The 17317-nt window shown below is 46.5% G+C and overlaps 1 protein-coding gene across 2 annotated transcripts in view; it reads left to right on the top strand.

Moving 5' to 3' along the window:
- Positions 1-17317, top strand: part of RNF149 (ring finger protein 149) — a 175945-nt gene that overhangs the window by 138808 nt on the left and 19820 nt on the right. The window lies entirely within an intron of this gene.

Raw genomic sequence — 17317 nt, 5'->3', positions numbered from 1 at the left:
GCAGGTGTCTTCCAGACCTTGGCACCTCACTGTTAATTGGCCCTTTGGGAATCCTCTGCCTGGTTCGGCGGGACACGCCAGCCTTTCCTAGAAAGACCCACTCCAGGGCTGCATGCAAGGCCCTGTTCGATAACTATGGCTTTCCACAGGATAGTCTTTGTTGGACTGATTTCAGCATGTCTGGCACTCCAATTTCCCTCCCAAAAACCCCACTCCCCCCCCCCCCACCTATTTTTAACTATTCCCTACCCTCCACCCCCCCACCAAACACCTTATCTGCCTTTTCCCACCCCTCCCACAAAATTTCAATGACCTTGTTCGTAATTCTTTACTCGTAAAAAAGGCAGTCGTAAAAATGACTGTCATGAAACTATGGTATACCCGAGTCAAGTTCATGCTGCTTGGTAGCCCTCCAAGTGGCACCTGAACCCTGGGATGTTGCTACATCTGGAAAAGATCCGGGGCTACACTAATGTTGGAAGTGTCTCGACCCGGGGCTAGCAGGCCTTTTGGTTGTACCCCCCGAGCTTTTATCTGGGCTCTTGTGTGTACGTGGCATTCACTTTAGAAAGGCCGAGTCACGGGCAGGCATGCTTTACCAACGCAAGCCACATTGTCATACGGTAGCTCATGTGAGCATGCAGAGGCATGCTACCTGAAAGAAAAAGCAATGACTACATCCTTTATACAAAGTATGCAATATGCAACACACAATGAAACTGTTGATCAGCTGAGCCCAAACCAAAAGCCACTTGGTGAAAGAGTTGCAAAGAAAGAGGAAGTGGTCATAATGGGACTTGAGGTTATACGGGCTAGTGGCTACCTCACTGTTTACAAGACTCTAGTTCATAGGAATTCCGGGAAAGTTCGTTTCTTGAAAAGGTCTACTTTTTTTTTAACTGCCTAAAGAAAAGTAAATAAAGTGAAGCAAATAATTAACTTCTGGGTCTTTAGAGAGGCAAGGCCCATCTTATCCCACAACCATTGCTGCTTCATTTCGACATATATGTACTCCGTGGCTTGGCCCCCTCCCCTTCACAACCCGTGAGAACGGCTTAAGTAATTTTGTGTGTTGCACAAAGGATATGCGCATGTGCTTCCTGCCAATTGCTCCATCCTGCCCTTTTCTCTACATTTTACACAAACACCCATCAGTGTTCCTCGTTGTGCAATAACAGGAAATAGTTGCATTTCCTGAAGTGGTCCAAAATCTAGGACAAAGCAAAACGTAATTTGATTTGAATTTTAGTTTGCTGCAATCTTCCTAAAATCGTTTTGTTCCCCGTTATGAAGCGCAGCAGTGAGTCGTTATGGTCTGCTGCTCTGCCTGCCATACGAGACAAAGGTTCTGCTCCATGGGCATTTGTCTAAACTTCTGAGAGGTAAAACCTTTTTTATTTTGCCTTAAATGTTTAAAGAAGAAAAACCTATGCGTAGAGTAACAATGAGTAGCAGGGAAGGAAAAGAAGGGAGGAGAGTTCTTTCAATATGATATGACTACAGTGGAGGGAAGTACTCTGCTTGGGTTGCTTGACTTTCTGTTTTGTTTTTTTTGTCTACAATACATCAGATACTATCTAGTTCTGAAGGACTTTGCTATGCTATTGTTTACCTCTCCTAGATGCATTCTTTGGAAACTAAGACTCTGGGCCTGATTCATGGAACGTTTTCCTATGGGATTGCGCCATTATAAAACACTTCCATGAATCGGGCCCAATGGCTGCCAGCATCAGTACATTTCTCATCTTTCGCATGCCCTATGTTGGCAGATTTTTTTCACATCACTCTTACACAGGATCATCATGGAAGGGCTTCCATTGAAAGGGCAACTAAGCCCTTAATTTTTCAGTTTAATTTGAAATTTTCAGGAATATGGTTTAACATGTTTATCACAAAAACGTTATTCAAATTTGCTATAGGCACTTGGTTTTAACTTTCCTAATTGGGTTGATTTTATGCTCCATCATAGCCAGAATATTCTGATACCCTGTACTGATGGCTGTAAGATAGAAAGGAGATCTGAAATTCGGATCGTCAATGATGAGAATCATTCCAGATTTCCGCCCTCTGGTATAAGAGCAAAGACGTTTCAAGAGGTCAAGAACATCCTGCGCAGGAAGGAAATCCCATATGCCATGATTTACCTGGGGTAAAATGAGAATTGTACGTGACGGGAAAGCATCATTCTTCACGGACCCTAAGGCGGCTGAAAGGTTCGCCCAGGTCAGGAGGTTTGCAGCAGAGATCGCTGCGTTGACGAAATGGGCGCTGTGCTTTTTCACGTCACTCTTACATAGGATCATCATGGAAGGGCTACGATTAATGAAATCCTTTTATCCATGTTGACCACACAAAAGAGCTGAATGCTCAGTCTAATTGTAGTTGGTCACCCTGATGCTTTGTAGTATAATGTAACTTGGTCTTGTGTCGTGCAACTTCTCCTATTTTGTCAGCCTTTTTGTACTCTATTTTGCAAGTTTGCTGGGGTTGTGTGGTTCGTGGGAGAAGAGGTAAAGGCTCGGTGAAAAAAACTTTACATGCGATTCGGAAGTACCTGTTCTGTGTGCCACAGATTTTTGGTGAGTTGGTTGGGACAGGTGAATTTGTTAGTGGGTAGGTTGGTTATTTGAGATCATGTCTGGGTGCTAGTTCATTGAGAACATGTAATATTCTGTAAAGACAAGACACCACCCTGCATTTTTGTGGTTGACATTAATGTTTTATCTCCTTTCTATGGAACATATTTGTGGCATCCGCCAATATTTATTTGTGGCATGCGAGTTGGTAGGTACTCCCAACGAATCCCTTATTTCGTTTTTTGGACTTTATCTGATTCGAGTAAGGTCTACCCACTGTGTTTCCTTTTGGTGAAGGGACAAAGTGTGGGGATGTTCTGAAAGGAAATTTGTTCAGGTGCGTCTGGTTACATTAGAAGTACTTAGGCTACTTGCTTATTTTGCAATCTAGAGTGGAGTTCCCTGGTGTATGTGTGGAGTGCAGGATTGTCTCATCATGCTGGAATATTATCAAAGGGTCTTGCTTGCATGCGTTCATGCCGCTTTGAGTAGGCAATACCTTGGTATTCATGCTTGAGTATTGTCAGTTGTATGGCTGCAGCTCCTGCTTATGGTGGGAGTCTGGTGGAACATCTGGCTCATGACATTTTTCGTGAGATGCCATTCGTTGTGCATTTCCTTCTTATGGCTTTAAAAAGAACCTGGTTTTGTGCATTTTCAAAAAGTCAGAGATTGCCCTGTATGAAAAATATCTGGGTATGGCATTCCACATGTTGGTGGCCATCACAGCGCAGGCAACCCCTCCTTGCGTTGTCTATTATATGGAGGTACTGTTGTTAAAAGAGCCTCGCATCATAGAAAGTGCCATGCCATCTATGGATGGCCCATTGAGCTATGCAGTGGGTTTTTAATTGAATCGGGCGTTTGATCAGTAGCCAGTGCATGGTCTAAAGGGACAGGAATAATGTGTGTGTGGGTGGGTGGGTGGGTGGGTCAAAAGAGTTCTATGTAGGAACAACAAAAATAGCATGGGTTTAAAAAGCAGTTTCACCAGTCATTTGGCTGAGGTACCAGGGAAAGGGAGTTGTCTGTTTTTTATAATCCTGATATATATTTTTTTCTGTGCCGGGTAAAGTGCAGGCTGCCATTTCTACTGGTCTTTGGATAGTGGTGGGGTTTATTTTCTTTGTTGGGCAGATCATTATTTTTGTTATGCCTGTGTTGAGTTTGAATCTGTTTTTAATCATCCATCCGCCCTTCGTTTTGGCTCAGGCTGGTTGCTGATTTGTTAAGTCTCTTTAATTTGTGGGTAATTTTGTGTCTAAGCTGTATGGTTTTAATAGGGAATTCCTTGTTTGCTGATACAGTAAAAAAGGTGACCCAGGTAAATGTTGGCGAAGGGCTGAGAGAGTGGATCCCTCTGGGTGGCTGCATGTGATATTACATGCTATTGCTTTGAAACTGGGCCTGTGCGCTGTTGCAAAACACAGGAAGTGCAGCATATTCTTTCAAGAATTCTGAGACCGTCTAAAACAACCTACCTGGATGAATCCTTATTGAGAAAAGTTGCATGATTTCTGTAATTCGCAATTTTGATGCTGAAACAGGTTATATGGTCCCGTATCAGCCCGGGCCATTGGCAAACTGCACTTCTCTCAGTCCCAAGTCCACATTCCGAAAACACTCCCTCAAAATTGGTCTCCGACTCTCCTTGTGATGTGACCTCATCTGTTTATGATCCATTCGTTTTAAAAATGTGTCTGGCTTACTTTCCTGAGGCACCCTGTTCTCAGTTATATGATATATTGTATTTGTATCGCGCTCGTACACAAGTGTTTCAGAGCGCAACTAGGCAAGGCAGGGGAACAAGGGAGAACACAACATAAAAACGATCTTACTAGGCCCAGTGACATTGAGAACGCGCAAGTGCATGGGAAAGGGAAAAGGGAAAAAGTGCATGGAAGGGGGAGAGTGGAAAGTGCAGAGCCGAGGAGCGCAGATAAATAAAATAAATAAAAATAAATAGAAAATGGAGGCAAACTGTGGTAGTGCAGCCAGCAAGTGGCAGGTGCTGTGTTTAAGGCAGCAGACTGGGTAAGTCTGAATAAGTGCAGAAAAAGAAGAAAAATGGGGGCTGGAGGGGCTGTATGGGTACAGATACAGTCCCCAGTGCAAGGGGTGGCCAGGAGGCAGTGCAGGAAGGTGGCAGGGTGAGCAGGTACCTGGGCCCAGGGGACAGAGGGTGGCCAGGTGCACAGTGCCAAGAGAGCGGATCAGCAGGGGAGAAGGGGAGCAAAGGCAGAAGCAAAGATGAGGGTTTTGAGGTGCTTCCGGAACCAGAGATAGTTCTCCTCAAGTTTTAGAGTGGCATGGAGGCTGTTCCAGAGGGAGGCCCCAGCCGAAGATGGAGATCTACCCCCAGCTCGTTTATTTGAAAAATGATTGACCCGGAGGGAGTTGGAGGTAGAGGAGCGAAGAGCTCGAGAGGGGAGGTATTTTGGACACAGGCCCCAGAAAGCCTTGTGGACAATGCAGAGGGTTTTGCATTTAATCCTTGCATCCACTGGGAGCCAGTGGAGAGATTTCAGAGCTGGAGAGATACAATCCCAGGGCTTGAGGCCAAGGTCAAGTCTTGCAGTCCTGTTCTGGATAAGTTGTAGAGGGCGGAGAGTAGAGGCAGTTAGATTTAGAAAGAGGCTGTTACAAAAGTCCAACCGAGAGAGAACCAGAGCTTGGGCGACAGTGAGCTTCTGAAGGAAGGAGAGGAAAGGAAGAATACCTCTGAGGAGGGGCAGTAGGAAGTTTTACTTTTTAGAGACCTCAGAGATATGGGCCGAGAAGGAAAGTGTGGAGTCAAAGATGGCGCCAAGGTTCTTAGCCTCGCAGGTAGCAGTAGGAGGAGGGCCAAGGGAGGCTGGCCAGAGAGTGAGGGGAAAAGAATGGAGATGGTGTGCCGATGAGGAGGATCTCCGTCTTGCTGGCATTCAGACAAATCATTGGCGGCACACCAATCTTGAATGGCAGTTAGGCAGTCGGAGATGAGAGAGGGAGAGGAGGTGGCCGAGGGCAGCCGGAAAATGAGTTGAGTGTCATCAGCGTAGCACTGGAAATTTGAGCAGAAAATGGCAATGCAGTGAGCGAGAGTTGCCAGGTAATGGTTGAAAAGCCAGGGTGAGAGGTTAGAACCCTGGGGAACCCCACAGGTGGAGAGGAAGATAGATGATAGGAAAGACCTCAGTTGGACCTGGGAGGGTCGATCAGAGGGAAGAGGTCAGCCAGGCCAGAGCCTGATCCGTGATACCCAGATTATCACGAAGACGGTTGAGCAGAATGGTGTGGTTGACCGTGTCGAAGGCAGAAGAGGGATCAAGAAGGATGAGGACAGAGGGAATGTTAAAATCAAGGTTGGAGAGCAGATCTTCACGGATATTGAGGAGAGCAGTTTCCGTGCTCCTGGCCGCTCTGAAGCCAGACTGGTGGTCATGGAGACAACCAACAGAATCTGAATGAAGGTTAAGCTGAGAGATGGCCAGCTTTTCCAGGAGTTTGCCCAGAAAGCGGGTAATGGAAATTGGGCGATAGTTTGCTGGACAGGAAGGATCAGCTGTGGGTTTCTTGAGAAGAGGATGCACAAGGGAGTGCTTCAGAGGGGAGGGGAAGGATCCTGAGGCAAACAAGTGGTTGCAAAAATCAGCAAGGGCAGGTGCGAGGGTGTCAATGTGGTCCTTGATGGTTTTGGAGGAACAGGGATGAACCTGTTTTGACGAGGCTTTCATAGATCGGACTTGTCTAGCAACCTCATCAGGGGAGAAAATAGGAAAGGAAGAGAAGGATGGCGGGGGGGCTAGTTAAAGGGGGGAGTCTGCATGCAAACACAGACTAAGAGGGAATAGGAGGGGAGGGGAGGCGAGGGTGGACAGGAAGTCCTGGGTTTTAGAGATAACGTGCGAGGCAGGGGTTTTGTAGAGGGCCTGGGAGGCAAGAGGAGGGGCGGAGACTGCAGCAGGGTTGGCAAGCTCCTTGCAGATTTTAAAGTGTTTGGCCGAGTTGTTGGATGCAGCAGAGACACGGGCTTGAATGTGGGCTCTCTTCTTAGTGCGGACAGAGATTCAGTTATGCCTTTGGAGCAGGCGACAGGCCAGTTTGTCAGAGGATGAGCAAGAAGACCGCCATTTCCTCTCAGCTGCCCTACACTTACGTTTAAGTGTAGCTAGGTCGGAATCATACCAGGATTTGCACTTGGCTTTGGACTTCAAGCGGATCCTCATGACAGGGGCAAGAGAATTAAGAGAATCAAGAGTATCAGGGATAGAAGAGTAGAGAAGGGACAGGGTTGTGTCGGGGTGTGAGTCAGCCAGAGGTGGAGGAGGGGAGAGAAGGTGGCAGCGAAAGTCTCAGCTGACACACGCTTCATAGGTCGGATGTCCGAGAAGGTAAGTGGAAGTTTTGGGGTGTGGTTGGCTTGGGGGAGGGAGGGGAGAGAGTGACAGATGGGAGGAGAGGAGGTAGTGGTCACTCCAGGAGAGAGGAGTGGTCAGAGGAATAGAGATGGGGAGGCCAGAGGAGATCAAGACATCAAGTGTGTCTCCTGCAGAGTGTGTCTGGCCAGAGGGGAGGATAGAGAGGGAGAGGGTATCGCAGAGGTTGTGAAAGAGCAGCGATGAGGGACAGTGAGAATCGAGGTGAATGTTGAAGTCACCAAGGAGGAGTTGAGTGGTTGAGGCCAGGAGGAAGGAGGAGACGGAGGCCCACTCGGAGAGAAAAGAGGTGATTTGCAACCCAGTTGGGGCTCTGGTGGCCATGGCCACCAGGAAGCCAGAGGAGGGGACAGTGAACACTAGTGTGCTGGCACTGATGAGTGGCATCTTAAATGTAGTAGATGGCACCAATCCAGGCTAGACGACTGAGACAATTTGCTGCTTTGGCCCCTCCTCTTTCGATTTACCACTTCACTAATGACTTGGTGGAGCATGGCAAACTATGCGCCTGAATAGGTGGTTGTGGGACAAGTGGTTGAATGAATGGACTCTGAAGCTCTGGGACTCTGCCCAGTATCCTGGGGAATCTCCCACATGATGGGTGAGTAGAGGCCTACCCACCATGTGTTGTATGGGCTGCTTGTGCAATTGAGGGAATGCATCTTGCCAGGATACCGCTGGTGTCTCTCTCATGCTGGGGACGATGGTCCGGTAGGGCTTGAAGTCGAGTGTGAGCACTTTGTAATTGACCAATCGCATGACCCCTTAATCGGTATGATTAGTGGGGAGGGCTGGACATGACTACAGAATGCCTGCACCAGAGCCCTAAGCAAGCAAAGAGATAACTTCATGGAGCCTTGCACAGCTGACACTGTTTTCAACGTAGCCACTGCTTGTTCCCCCTGGCTTGCACAATCCCCACTCTGGTGCAAAAAATTCCTGCGGTAATCGAGGACCCTAATGCCCCTGGAGTGGAAAATGGGTGACATTGGGGTTGAAATCTTGCTCTTACGGCGGATCTGCAAAAATGTTGCACTGGTGCTTAAAACTGGGTAACTATGGTGGAGAGTATGCTCTCCATGTTAGGCACAGTTAACTGAAGTCACAGAACTGCCATGCAATTATTTGAGGACAGCCAAGGATGCCGAGGGTTGTTCTTGACGTAGCAATCTTCTGGTTTTAGGCCTTGCAAAGGGAGAGGTGGGATGCGATCACAGAGCATTCCTTGACTTGTGCAGAAGGCTATGGGTGCTGCTCATGTTTCTGGTCTTCACGGCAGAACAAGTGCACAGATCTTTAGAAAAGCCTCTGCTTCTCAAGCTCCCATTAGGGCTCATTGCCAAGTTTTGGATTTACCGAAATAAGTTGACCATTCTGCGATTAACCTGGAAAAGTGTAGAATTTCATGGGGATCAATGCAACTGTCAGTGTTTTCAGACTACACCAAAGTGATGCACAAGATCCAGAATGAATTTGGAAGACTTGGATAATGATGGAACTCCATCTCTTTCTAATGTTGATAGTGACTGTACCAGCATACAAATCTGCCATTCGACCAGATTATCCTGTGCAAGCGTCTTATCCTGCAAAAGTAACTACAGACACTCAAATTGCTGTATAGTGCTCTATTCACTACCTTGCAGTGCTGCCACTAGTGATCTTGAGCCTAAAATCCCTTGGCTCCTTGCAGTGCTGCCACTAGTGATCTTGAGCCTAAAATCCCTTGGCTCCACTCCTAGCAGTGTCCTGGGTTCACCGGTGTAAGTTTTGATTCCTGGGTTGCCCCCACTTGTACCATCTCCTCATTGCCGCTTGGCTGGACCCGCTCCTCCACCTTTTTCGCTAGGAGAGCAATATGCTGACCGGAGGCTCAGCAACGCGTGTGTCCCAGCTCAGACACAACCCAACTCCCACTTTACAGGCCCTTTCATTTTGTAATCATAATTTGCAGAAATGGTGAGGAGTGCAATTCTGTTCTCGCACACTTTCAGGGGGGGAACTCTGCTAACAAGGAGAGAGCTTCACAAACGCACATGTGGAGTAGAGGCTGCATGAGTCTGGCAGGCAGACATTCCCATTGCACCCAGTGGTGGTTTACTTCTACTTGTTCTTTTTAAAATGCATTGCCCAGAATTGTAGAAGTACTCCTCCTCACTACAAAGAAGGTATTGGATAATTAACTGGCTGAGTTTCTTTCTGGGGGACAAGGAGGTTGGAGGCATTAGCCAGAGTGATGTGGGTGGGGCTGAGTGCCAGGTGTAGTTTAATGTGGGATGCCCTGGCTGTTGAATGCTGGCTGTTATGGATATAATCAAAGTACATTTTGAGAACATAAGAATGACCACCGATTTGACATATATGTCTGATAGTGATTCAAGGATGCAACTCTTTTGGGCACGTTCCAGTGAGGCAAAGTCAAAATCCACTACGTTACAATCTGTGGAGAAACAGCAATCTCCCAAGAGATTGCCCCTCGCAGCCTTTTTAACGTGTACATAAGCGTGTTAGCACTTGAGTTCAGAACACCAAGTTGTTTAGTTGTTTTGGAACTTGGAAGTCTGTATTACCAACCACTCCTAGCCAGACTGTGATTTGAGAGAAAGCAAACTCCTTATATAAACAATCACTCAAATTGCCTTTCATGCCACTAGTAGCAAGGCCACCAATAGTGGCAGAAGTGCAGTATGCTAGACCGCTTGCATAATATTTCTGTCTTGTTTTTATCTTAATGGGTCTGCCTTCAAAAAAGATCCAGAGTGTTTTGCATGACTATCTCCTATTGCAACATCAGTCACCTCAACTGGCTTTCATTTAAAAACTGCAATCTAGTCTGCATCACCAGGGTCCTTTTCTGGCCCAAACTGGCAAAGGACAGAAGCCCCACCTGGGAAACCTCAAATGTCCCTATTGGGTGTCCAGTGACCATCTATACACACATCCGTGCCTGGCCCATTGTCAACACTTTAACTTATGGCGGGAGGGAGGCTTCGGCGCTGTTGCGCGCCTACAAGATGGCCATGGCCTGAGAGCTCATTCTGACAGTACGGATATCCTCCTAAAAGATCCCTTTTCCTGCTTCACTGGAGCGACCCAAAGACAGTTTCTGACAGCAGAGGCACCGAGATCCCATTCCAGAACGGCCTTGCAGCGGTTCACCACTGTGGGGCCCGCCACAACGTGAGTGGACGAACGTTCAGCGTGGAGAGTGGCAGTCTGGCGTGGAGGAGCTCACTGAGCGCATTGGTGCAGCCACGAGATGGAGCAAGCTCCTATATAACGGCAGGGCTGTCTCTGTTGGACCCCGCACTCACCAGGAACGTGGATGAGGGGATGCTGTTGGTGCCTCGCAATGTGAGTGAGGTACATACAAGGCACACTGGAGCAGAACCACAGAGAATGGCTGGGGCAGCTGCACATGGAGCCTGGAGGGAAAGCTGTGCTATCTAACTGCTCCTAGATATCTCTGTGCTGGATTGGGTTCTACTGGAAGGCCTGACTTGGCCCATGTTCACCTGTGAGGGGGCGAATGTGGACGCGAGGCGACAGACTGCGACACTCGCTCCCTGTGAGGCATCCTGAGGGCTGGAAGGAGGTGGGCCCTGTACCGGCAGACTACGGTGTGGAAAGTGGGACAGCATTGGAACACTGGGGGATCAAATCTAAGGAAGCGTGACAGCACATTGTCCACGGCACGTGCGTCACTGGGTCTCTGCCCGAATAGGCTTGCAAAAGGAATGGGCACCAGAATGGGCACCAGATTGTCATTGTGGGGCCCCCTGCACGGGTACAGAGATACCTTCTTCCGGGTGGACATTGGAGCTTTCACAAAATAGTGCTGGCAAAGTTAACCCTAAGAAACGGGCCAAGGTGGATCAATTTGAGAGGACTGGTCAAAACCTGCGGGAGCCGACGCTGTTCGCCAAAACAAGCTCTATGGATGTCTCCCTATTAAAGCAACACATCTGGTGTTGAATGAGAGTACTGATACACTGGGCATAAACATAGACACTCTCTCCACCAAAGTTGGCATCTCTGCAGTACAGGTAGAGAAACTGTGTGGCCGAATGACAGAGACTAAGCAAAGGATCAGGGAGGGGGAAGATAAGCTTGTTTAGCTCCAGCAAACTGTAAATAAAATGTGGTTGCTAAGAATGATGGCCTGGAAGGGGGGAGGGGGCATCCAGACAGAATAACCTGCGCATCATGGGGGTGCCGGTGGTGTTGTCTGTTTGTGGGGAAGAGGGCGCACCGCTCTTCGGTGACAAAGCCTCCTCCAGGGGCACCTGAACGGTCCATCATAGCCAGAATATTTTGCTACCCTGACAGGGATGTGCTACTGAGGGCTGCAAGAGAGGAAGGCAATATGAAATTCAGATTGTCAATGATGAGAATCATTCCAGATTTCAGCTCTCCGGTGTAAGAGCAAAGAAAGACGTTTCAAGAGGTCAAGAACATCCTGCGCAGGAAGGAAATCCCATGCGCCCTGATCTACCCGGGGAAAAATGAGAATTATACATGACTGGAAAGCATCGTTCTTCACGGACCCAAAGGCACAGGAAAGGTTTGCCCGGGTCAGGAAGTTCACAGCCGAGATCACTCCATTGATGAAATGGGCCCTGTGGGCATTGGTATTCCATAATGGGCACAGCCCGGAGGGAACTGCAAAATAAAAGACAACATAGCGGGGTCAAATTACCCCAGAGGGAAGAAAATACATGAGATGCGGTTTAGCACAAGGAGCTGGGGATGCCGACAGGCTCCCCAATTTCGCAGTAACTGCTGGGGTTTGTGTGATTTTGGTTACTTGTTTGGGGAGATGGTAGGGGGTGATAGCCTGTATGTTTGTGTTTCTTGCGGGGGTGGTGTTTGGATTTGGTTAAGCACAGTACTCCTAATGGCACATTTTATGATCATCGTAGTCTCTCTGTGAGACCCTCGATTAGCTGGAAAAGACAGTCATGCGCAGGTACCTTATTGGTTTATATGTGGGTGAGTGTTAGGGTTGAATAATTTCACATTGTATATCTCATACACTGATGGTGAACCTGTGATGACATGGAATGTTCGCGGGTTTACCAACAATAAAAAAAGTTGGTTGATGATAAACCAGGTGAAAATACATGAAGTTAAAATCTGTTCCTTCAGAAGACATATTTGGGTTTAGGTAGTATGCTTCTTGGGGGCCCAAGAGTGCAGGAGCATGGGGGGGCACAGATATGGCTCCTCTTCTCGTCACACTCCAGGAGCATAGCTACATATACACAGGTCACTTGATTTTAGACTTCATGAACAAATTATTGATTTGGAGAGACTATTTTATTCTAGCTGGTGAATGCCTGGGGTTGTGGATTCTATAAATTAAAGCAATAGTGCGCTCAAAAATATTATTGCCCTAACAGATGGGCAATAATGAAAAACATGCATTAAACATAATTTTAATGAAAGTTCCTTTGAAAACTTTTGAGCAAACGAGGCTAAAAGTTTATATGGGAGCATCCCTTTTGCCATTTTAGGAAGCCTCCACAGCCCATGTTAAGCTCTGCCCTGGCGGCACTGAACAAGCTGCAAAAGCCCCCTACTGGGAGCCTTTGCTTACTGCAGCCAGAGCAGAGCTGTGCAGGAGGTTCGGCGGCTGCCTTCACTTTTCATTTTACGTTTTCGGTGCTCCACAAGCCCAGGGAAGCACAGAAAACGTAAAGTGAAAAAAGCAAAGGCGCAGCAATTATAAATACAACGTTGTTGTATTTGATTGCCGTGGTTGGAAAACCACGGCAATCACAAATACAACAACTTTGTATTTCTGACTGCGGCGGCTTTCGCTTGGAATCTCCTGGGCTCCCCCAAGTCAGGAGTCCAGGAGACTCCAAGCGAAAGCCACCGCAGTAAGAAATACGTTGTTGTATTTCTAAATGCTGTGGTTTTCTTTATATGTTTCTCGGGTTCCGGGAAATGTAGAAAGAAAAACGCAGCATTTTTAAATACGATAACGTTGTATTTAGGTTTGCTGTGGCTTCAGCTTTCAGTCTCCCGGGAGCGCAGGAGACTCAACGCTGAAGCAGCCGCAGTCAAAAATAAAAAAACTTTTTTTTTTGTATTTCTAAATGCTGCAGTTTTCTTTCTACGTTTCTCGGGCTCTGGGAAACGTAGAAAAAAAACTGCAGCATATTTTAATACAACAACATTGTATTTATACATAAATGCAACTTTATAAATTCTACGGTTTTCTTTCTAAGTTAGAAAGAAAACCACAGCATTTATTTTGCAGTGCTTTCAGAAACGAATTAAATGTAAAGCACTTACCAGCAGCATGTTGTGTTAATCTCTGCTCTCCGGCAATAATGAAGAAAAAGCCACCTTATGATAGCTTTTGTGTATTACAGCTGGCTGGCTTTTGCTTCATTAGTGCTGCAAGGACAGAAATTAACACAAGCAGGAGGCTCATCCATTTCACAAAATGGATGCCTCCTAGTGCTTGAAATTTTTGTGTTTGAGGAACTTTGTTTAAAATTATTTTGTATATATGTTTTTGATTATGGGCCATCTTTCTAGCCAATAAAATGTTTGATAGCACTATCCCGTTAATATATATGCCCCAACATTGATTCTCCTGATTTTCTCCCCGCCACCCCTCCGACACGTGTGCACATTTCTTCATAATTTTGCGGCATACGAGATTGTTTGGGCAGGGAATTTTAATATTTTCATGTCACTGGATCTAGATAGGCCAACCACAGTACACCAAACATTTCCTAAGGCTGCCGCCACGTGGGGTAATATTGCAGAATATCAGTCTGGTGGATGCCTGGCAATTCAGAAATCCCAAAGCGAGGGAATAGTCCTTTTACTCTGGAGTATACAATAGCGAATCTAGGATAAACTACGTTATGGTCAGTGCTCCAGATAATATTTTGAGGTGGGAGTATTTTACGCATGATTTTTCAAATTAGAGAGTAAATGCAATTTCAAGAGAGTACAAATGAGTTTTCTCCTCTGCAAGAGAGTAAAACTTATTCAACACATACACCCAGTGCATACGTAAAATCAGACCCATAGACCAAAAGCATTGTAGATCAAAGTTGTCTAGCTTGTGCAGAGCCCTTCACTCCACATGCAAACGGCACATCCCGTCTGGGCACATAATAACAGCACATCACTCCCCTTGATAATGGCATATATCCTCCCTGAACATGCTAGCTACGCATCTCCTCTTGACACATACTAACGAGTACGCCACGCACTCTGTACACATGGTAAAGGCACATCTTTCAGCATTTTCAGAGATGTGCTGTTAGCATTTGAAGAGCAAATTTGTGTCATTTGCATGTCTAAATTGCACCTTTACACTGTGCGCTTGCTAACAGCACATCTCTATGCATATGCTAATGGCAGACATTGTTTTCACATATTGATAGAACATGTTCTGTTTAGCAAGCCTGATATTTGTACACGTTGACAGGACATATCTCTACCTATAGTGACCTCCAATCTCTTCTCTGCGCATGCTATTGGCACATCTCTTCTCGTCTGCTAATGGTGCATCTTCTCTGAGCACATACTAGTGGGACAACACTCTGTACATGTGATAACTGCGCGCATGTGCACAGAGATGTGCATGCTAACGACATGCCTTCTATGCACATGCTAATGGGACGTATCCTCTGCACATGCTAACTGCACATTCCATCCCTGCACGTACTAACTGCACATCCTGTGCAGCGACGGAATGTGCAGTTAGCATGTGCAAACTCCACATACTGTCTATGCAGATGCTAACAGCACATCTCGGCTCTGCATGCTAACGGCACATCACGGCTCTGCATGCTAATTGCCCTTCTGTTCCATGGCACGTGCAAATGACCCATCTTTACTAAGTACATACTATGGGCACATTTCTTCTCTGTGAGTGCTAACGTGGCATCTCCTCTGCCCATGCTATAACAGCACATCTCCTCTCTGCCAGTCTTAACGGCAGGGTTCCCTTCTGCACAGGCTAAAACGTTGCTTCCAAAGAAAGGGTGGAAAGATGTTAGGCAGGAGGGCAGCCTGCACTTCCCAAGTTCCAATTACGTGACACAGCCTTTAATGGGTGTGGCACAGAGGGAAGGCCGCAGAGGAGTCGCTTCTTTCTTACAAGAAATGCAATAATGAAGAATGACCGTTCACACAAGTTACTATCAGTGCTGGAAATTGCCAAAATGTACTGGGGCCAAAAATACCCGATTTCCCCCTCCCCTTTCCTTATTCAGCCTGACTCGAACATGTCCTCGCAAGCCCCCACCACAATGCCCAACAGTGCTCCCCTGGCATTCTGCTCTGTTTTGCTGTAATAAATGAAGTACCATTCGAAATGGGATAATAACCGTTCCCACAGTGCTTAAAAGCAGAAGGACTTTGGCTAAAAGCGCTATGTAAGAACACATACTCCCTTTCGACCTGTTATTGGCATACGCAGCAGCACATCTCCTCTCTGCACATGCTAACTGAGCATCTCTTTTCTGCATGCGCCAGTGGCACATGGCCTCCCTGCATGTGCTATTGGCAAATATATTCAGTTCAGGCTATTGGAACCGTTCATCCCTGCATGGGGTAATGGCCCATTCCACATGGTATAGCCCAACAGCAAGCGCACGTCTTACTACAGCCAGCATAACTTTATAAATTATACATTACAGAGCAGGTTTACAACAGGCAGCAAGTAAAGGAATAATTGCAGATGTGTTGGCCCCTTTATTTCAGCACTTTGAGGGGAGAGGTGGCCGGTGGCTTGTAAGGAGGAGTAAGCCGACCTACCTGACCCCTCTCCCATGCAGGGGCACAACAAAACCTACATTTCGGGGGGCAGGAGGGAGAATTAAGTTGTGATGGGAGGGGACACTTCAGAAAATAGGCAGGGCAAACTTGGAGGCTCTGCCCCCACTGTTCTACCCAACTCCTCCCATGGTCTGGTGTGGGGAACAACGACTGAATAGTATATTTTAAAGCGCAATATGCAGAGAGGTGATGGAAGACTTTCTTGAAAGTAACAGCTTTAAAGTTTTACTGCGTTTGTTCAAGTACATTTTTCTGAGCACACACAGTAAAACTTTAACACCGCCAGTTTGGGCGAAAGACTTCCCTCACCTCCCTGCCTATCAAAATGCAAGTGCGCACATCCAGGGGTGCACCTAGGCTAAAATGGAGGCTGAGGCTAACCCTTCAAATGTTGGGAGAGTCGCTAACTTCAGAGACTGTGGAGGAATGGCAAACTTACTTGTGTAGGGGCATCTAACTTCATTACTCATTGTAATAGGAATATTCTAGTGCAGCTTCAATGTTACAATCAGTTAACTGCTCTCTCCTTTGAGTTTGAAACAACCACTTCTTGCATAGCCTGAAGGTCCTAGAAAGTGTGAAAATGGCAGATGCTGTGCAATGAAAGACTCCATATCCTAGCATAACAGGGCATTGCAGAGTGTGGGGCAGTACTCTGGATGGCCCAAGCACCTTCAGTGGCTGGGAGCAACAGGGGAGAAAATGTAATGTTGGTTCTACCACAGTCCGCTATACTGGAATCTCTGGTGCACTGACTGGCTGGTGACACTGTCTGCCTGTCAAATCCAGTGTTACAAGAATGGGGGAGGGCCAGTGCAGCCATAATGCAATTATATGCAGCAGTATTGGAGCCACTAGCAGAGGAGCGCCACTAGCAGAGGAGCACCACTATACACCAATGTGTCCCTACACTTATTAAAACTGTCCTTTTGTAATGGTGTAAACTTCAATTGCAAAAATTGGAGTGCATTTAAGTCAGAATGAGATTACATTATTTGCCCAGCATCACACACTGTTAACCCGCTCTTTCAATGTGGACATGGCCACCTTCTTCCACGCTTTACTTGGAACAAAACTTTTAGTTTTGGGTGTCAAGACCTACAATAATAATGTCCTATAGAGTTCACTTGCATAGTAAAGCATCATAACATGTAAATCCTAATAGCAGCATTTTGTGCCAAAATAATATCACTGTACCTTATTTTCCACATCCTGCATGGAAAACTAGAAGATGCAAAGGGCAAAACATCCTGGATTTACCCACTTCATTTACAGTGCTTTAAAATCACCCCAAAAAATAAGTTGTGCCGTAAACTCACTTAGGTTTGGAGATTCGTCACTGTTATGTATGGTTATTAAAGAATATTCAATTTAGGACATCAAAGCAAACTTTTCTTTTTTAGCATATCAAGCTATTAGATGTTATGGGTATGAACACATTTTAAAAGGGTGCATGCTTTGTGTTGCTCGCTTTACAGATTTGGACTTTCAGTTGGAAATTCACCTTCATGT

This window comes from Ambystoma mexicanum, chromosome 7p (genome assembly GCF_040938575.1).
Source record: "Ambystoma mexicanum isolate Mex_15411 chromosome 7p, UKY_AmexF1_1, whole genome shotgun sequence".
In the NCBI taxonomy this organism is placed as follows: Eukaryota; Metazoa; Chordata; class Amphibia; order Caudata; family Ambystomatidae; genus Ambystoma; species Ambystoma mexicanum.
This window is presented reverse-complemented; position numbering and strand designations above follow the sequence as displayed.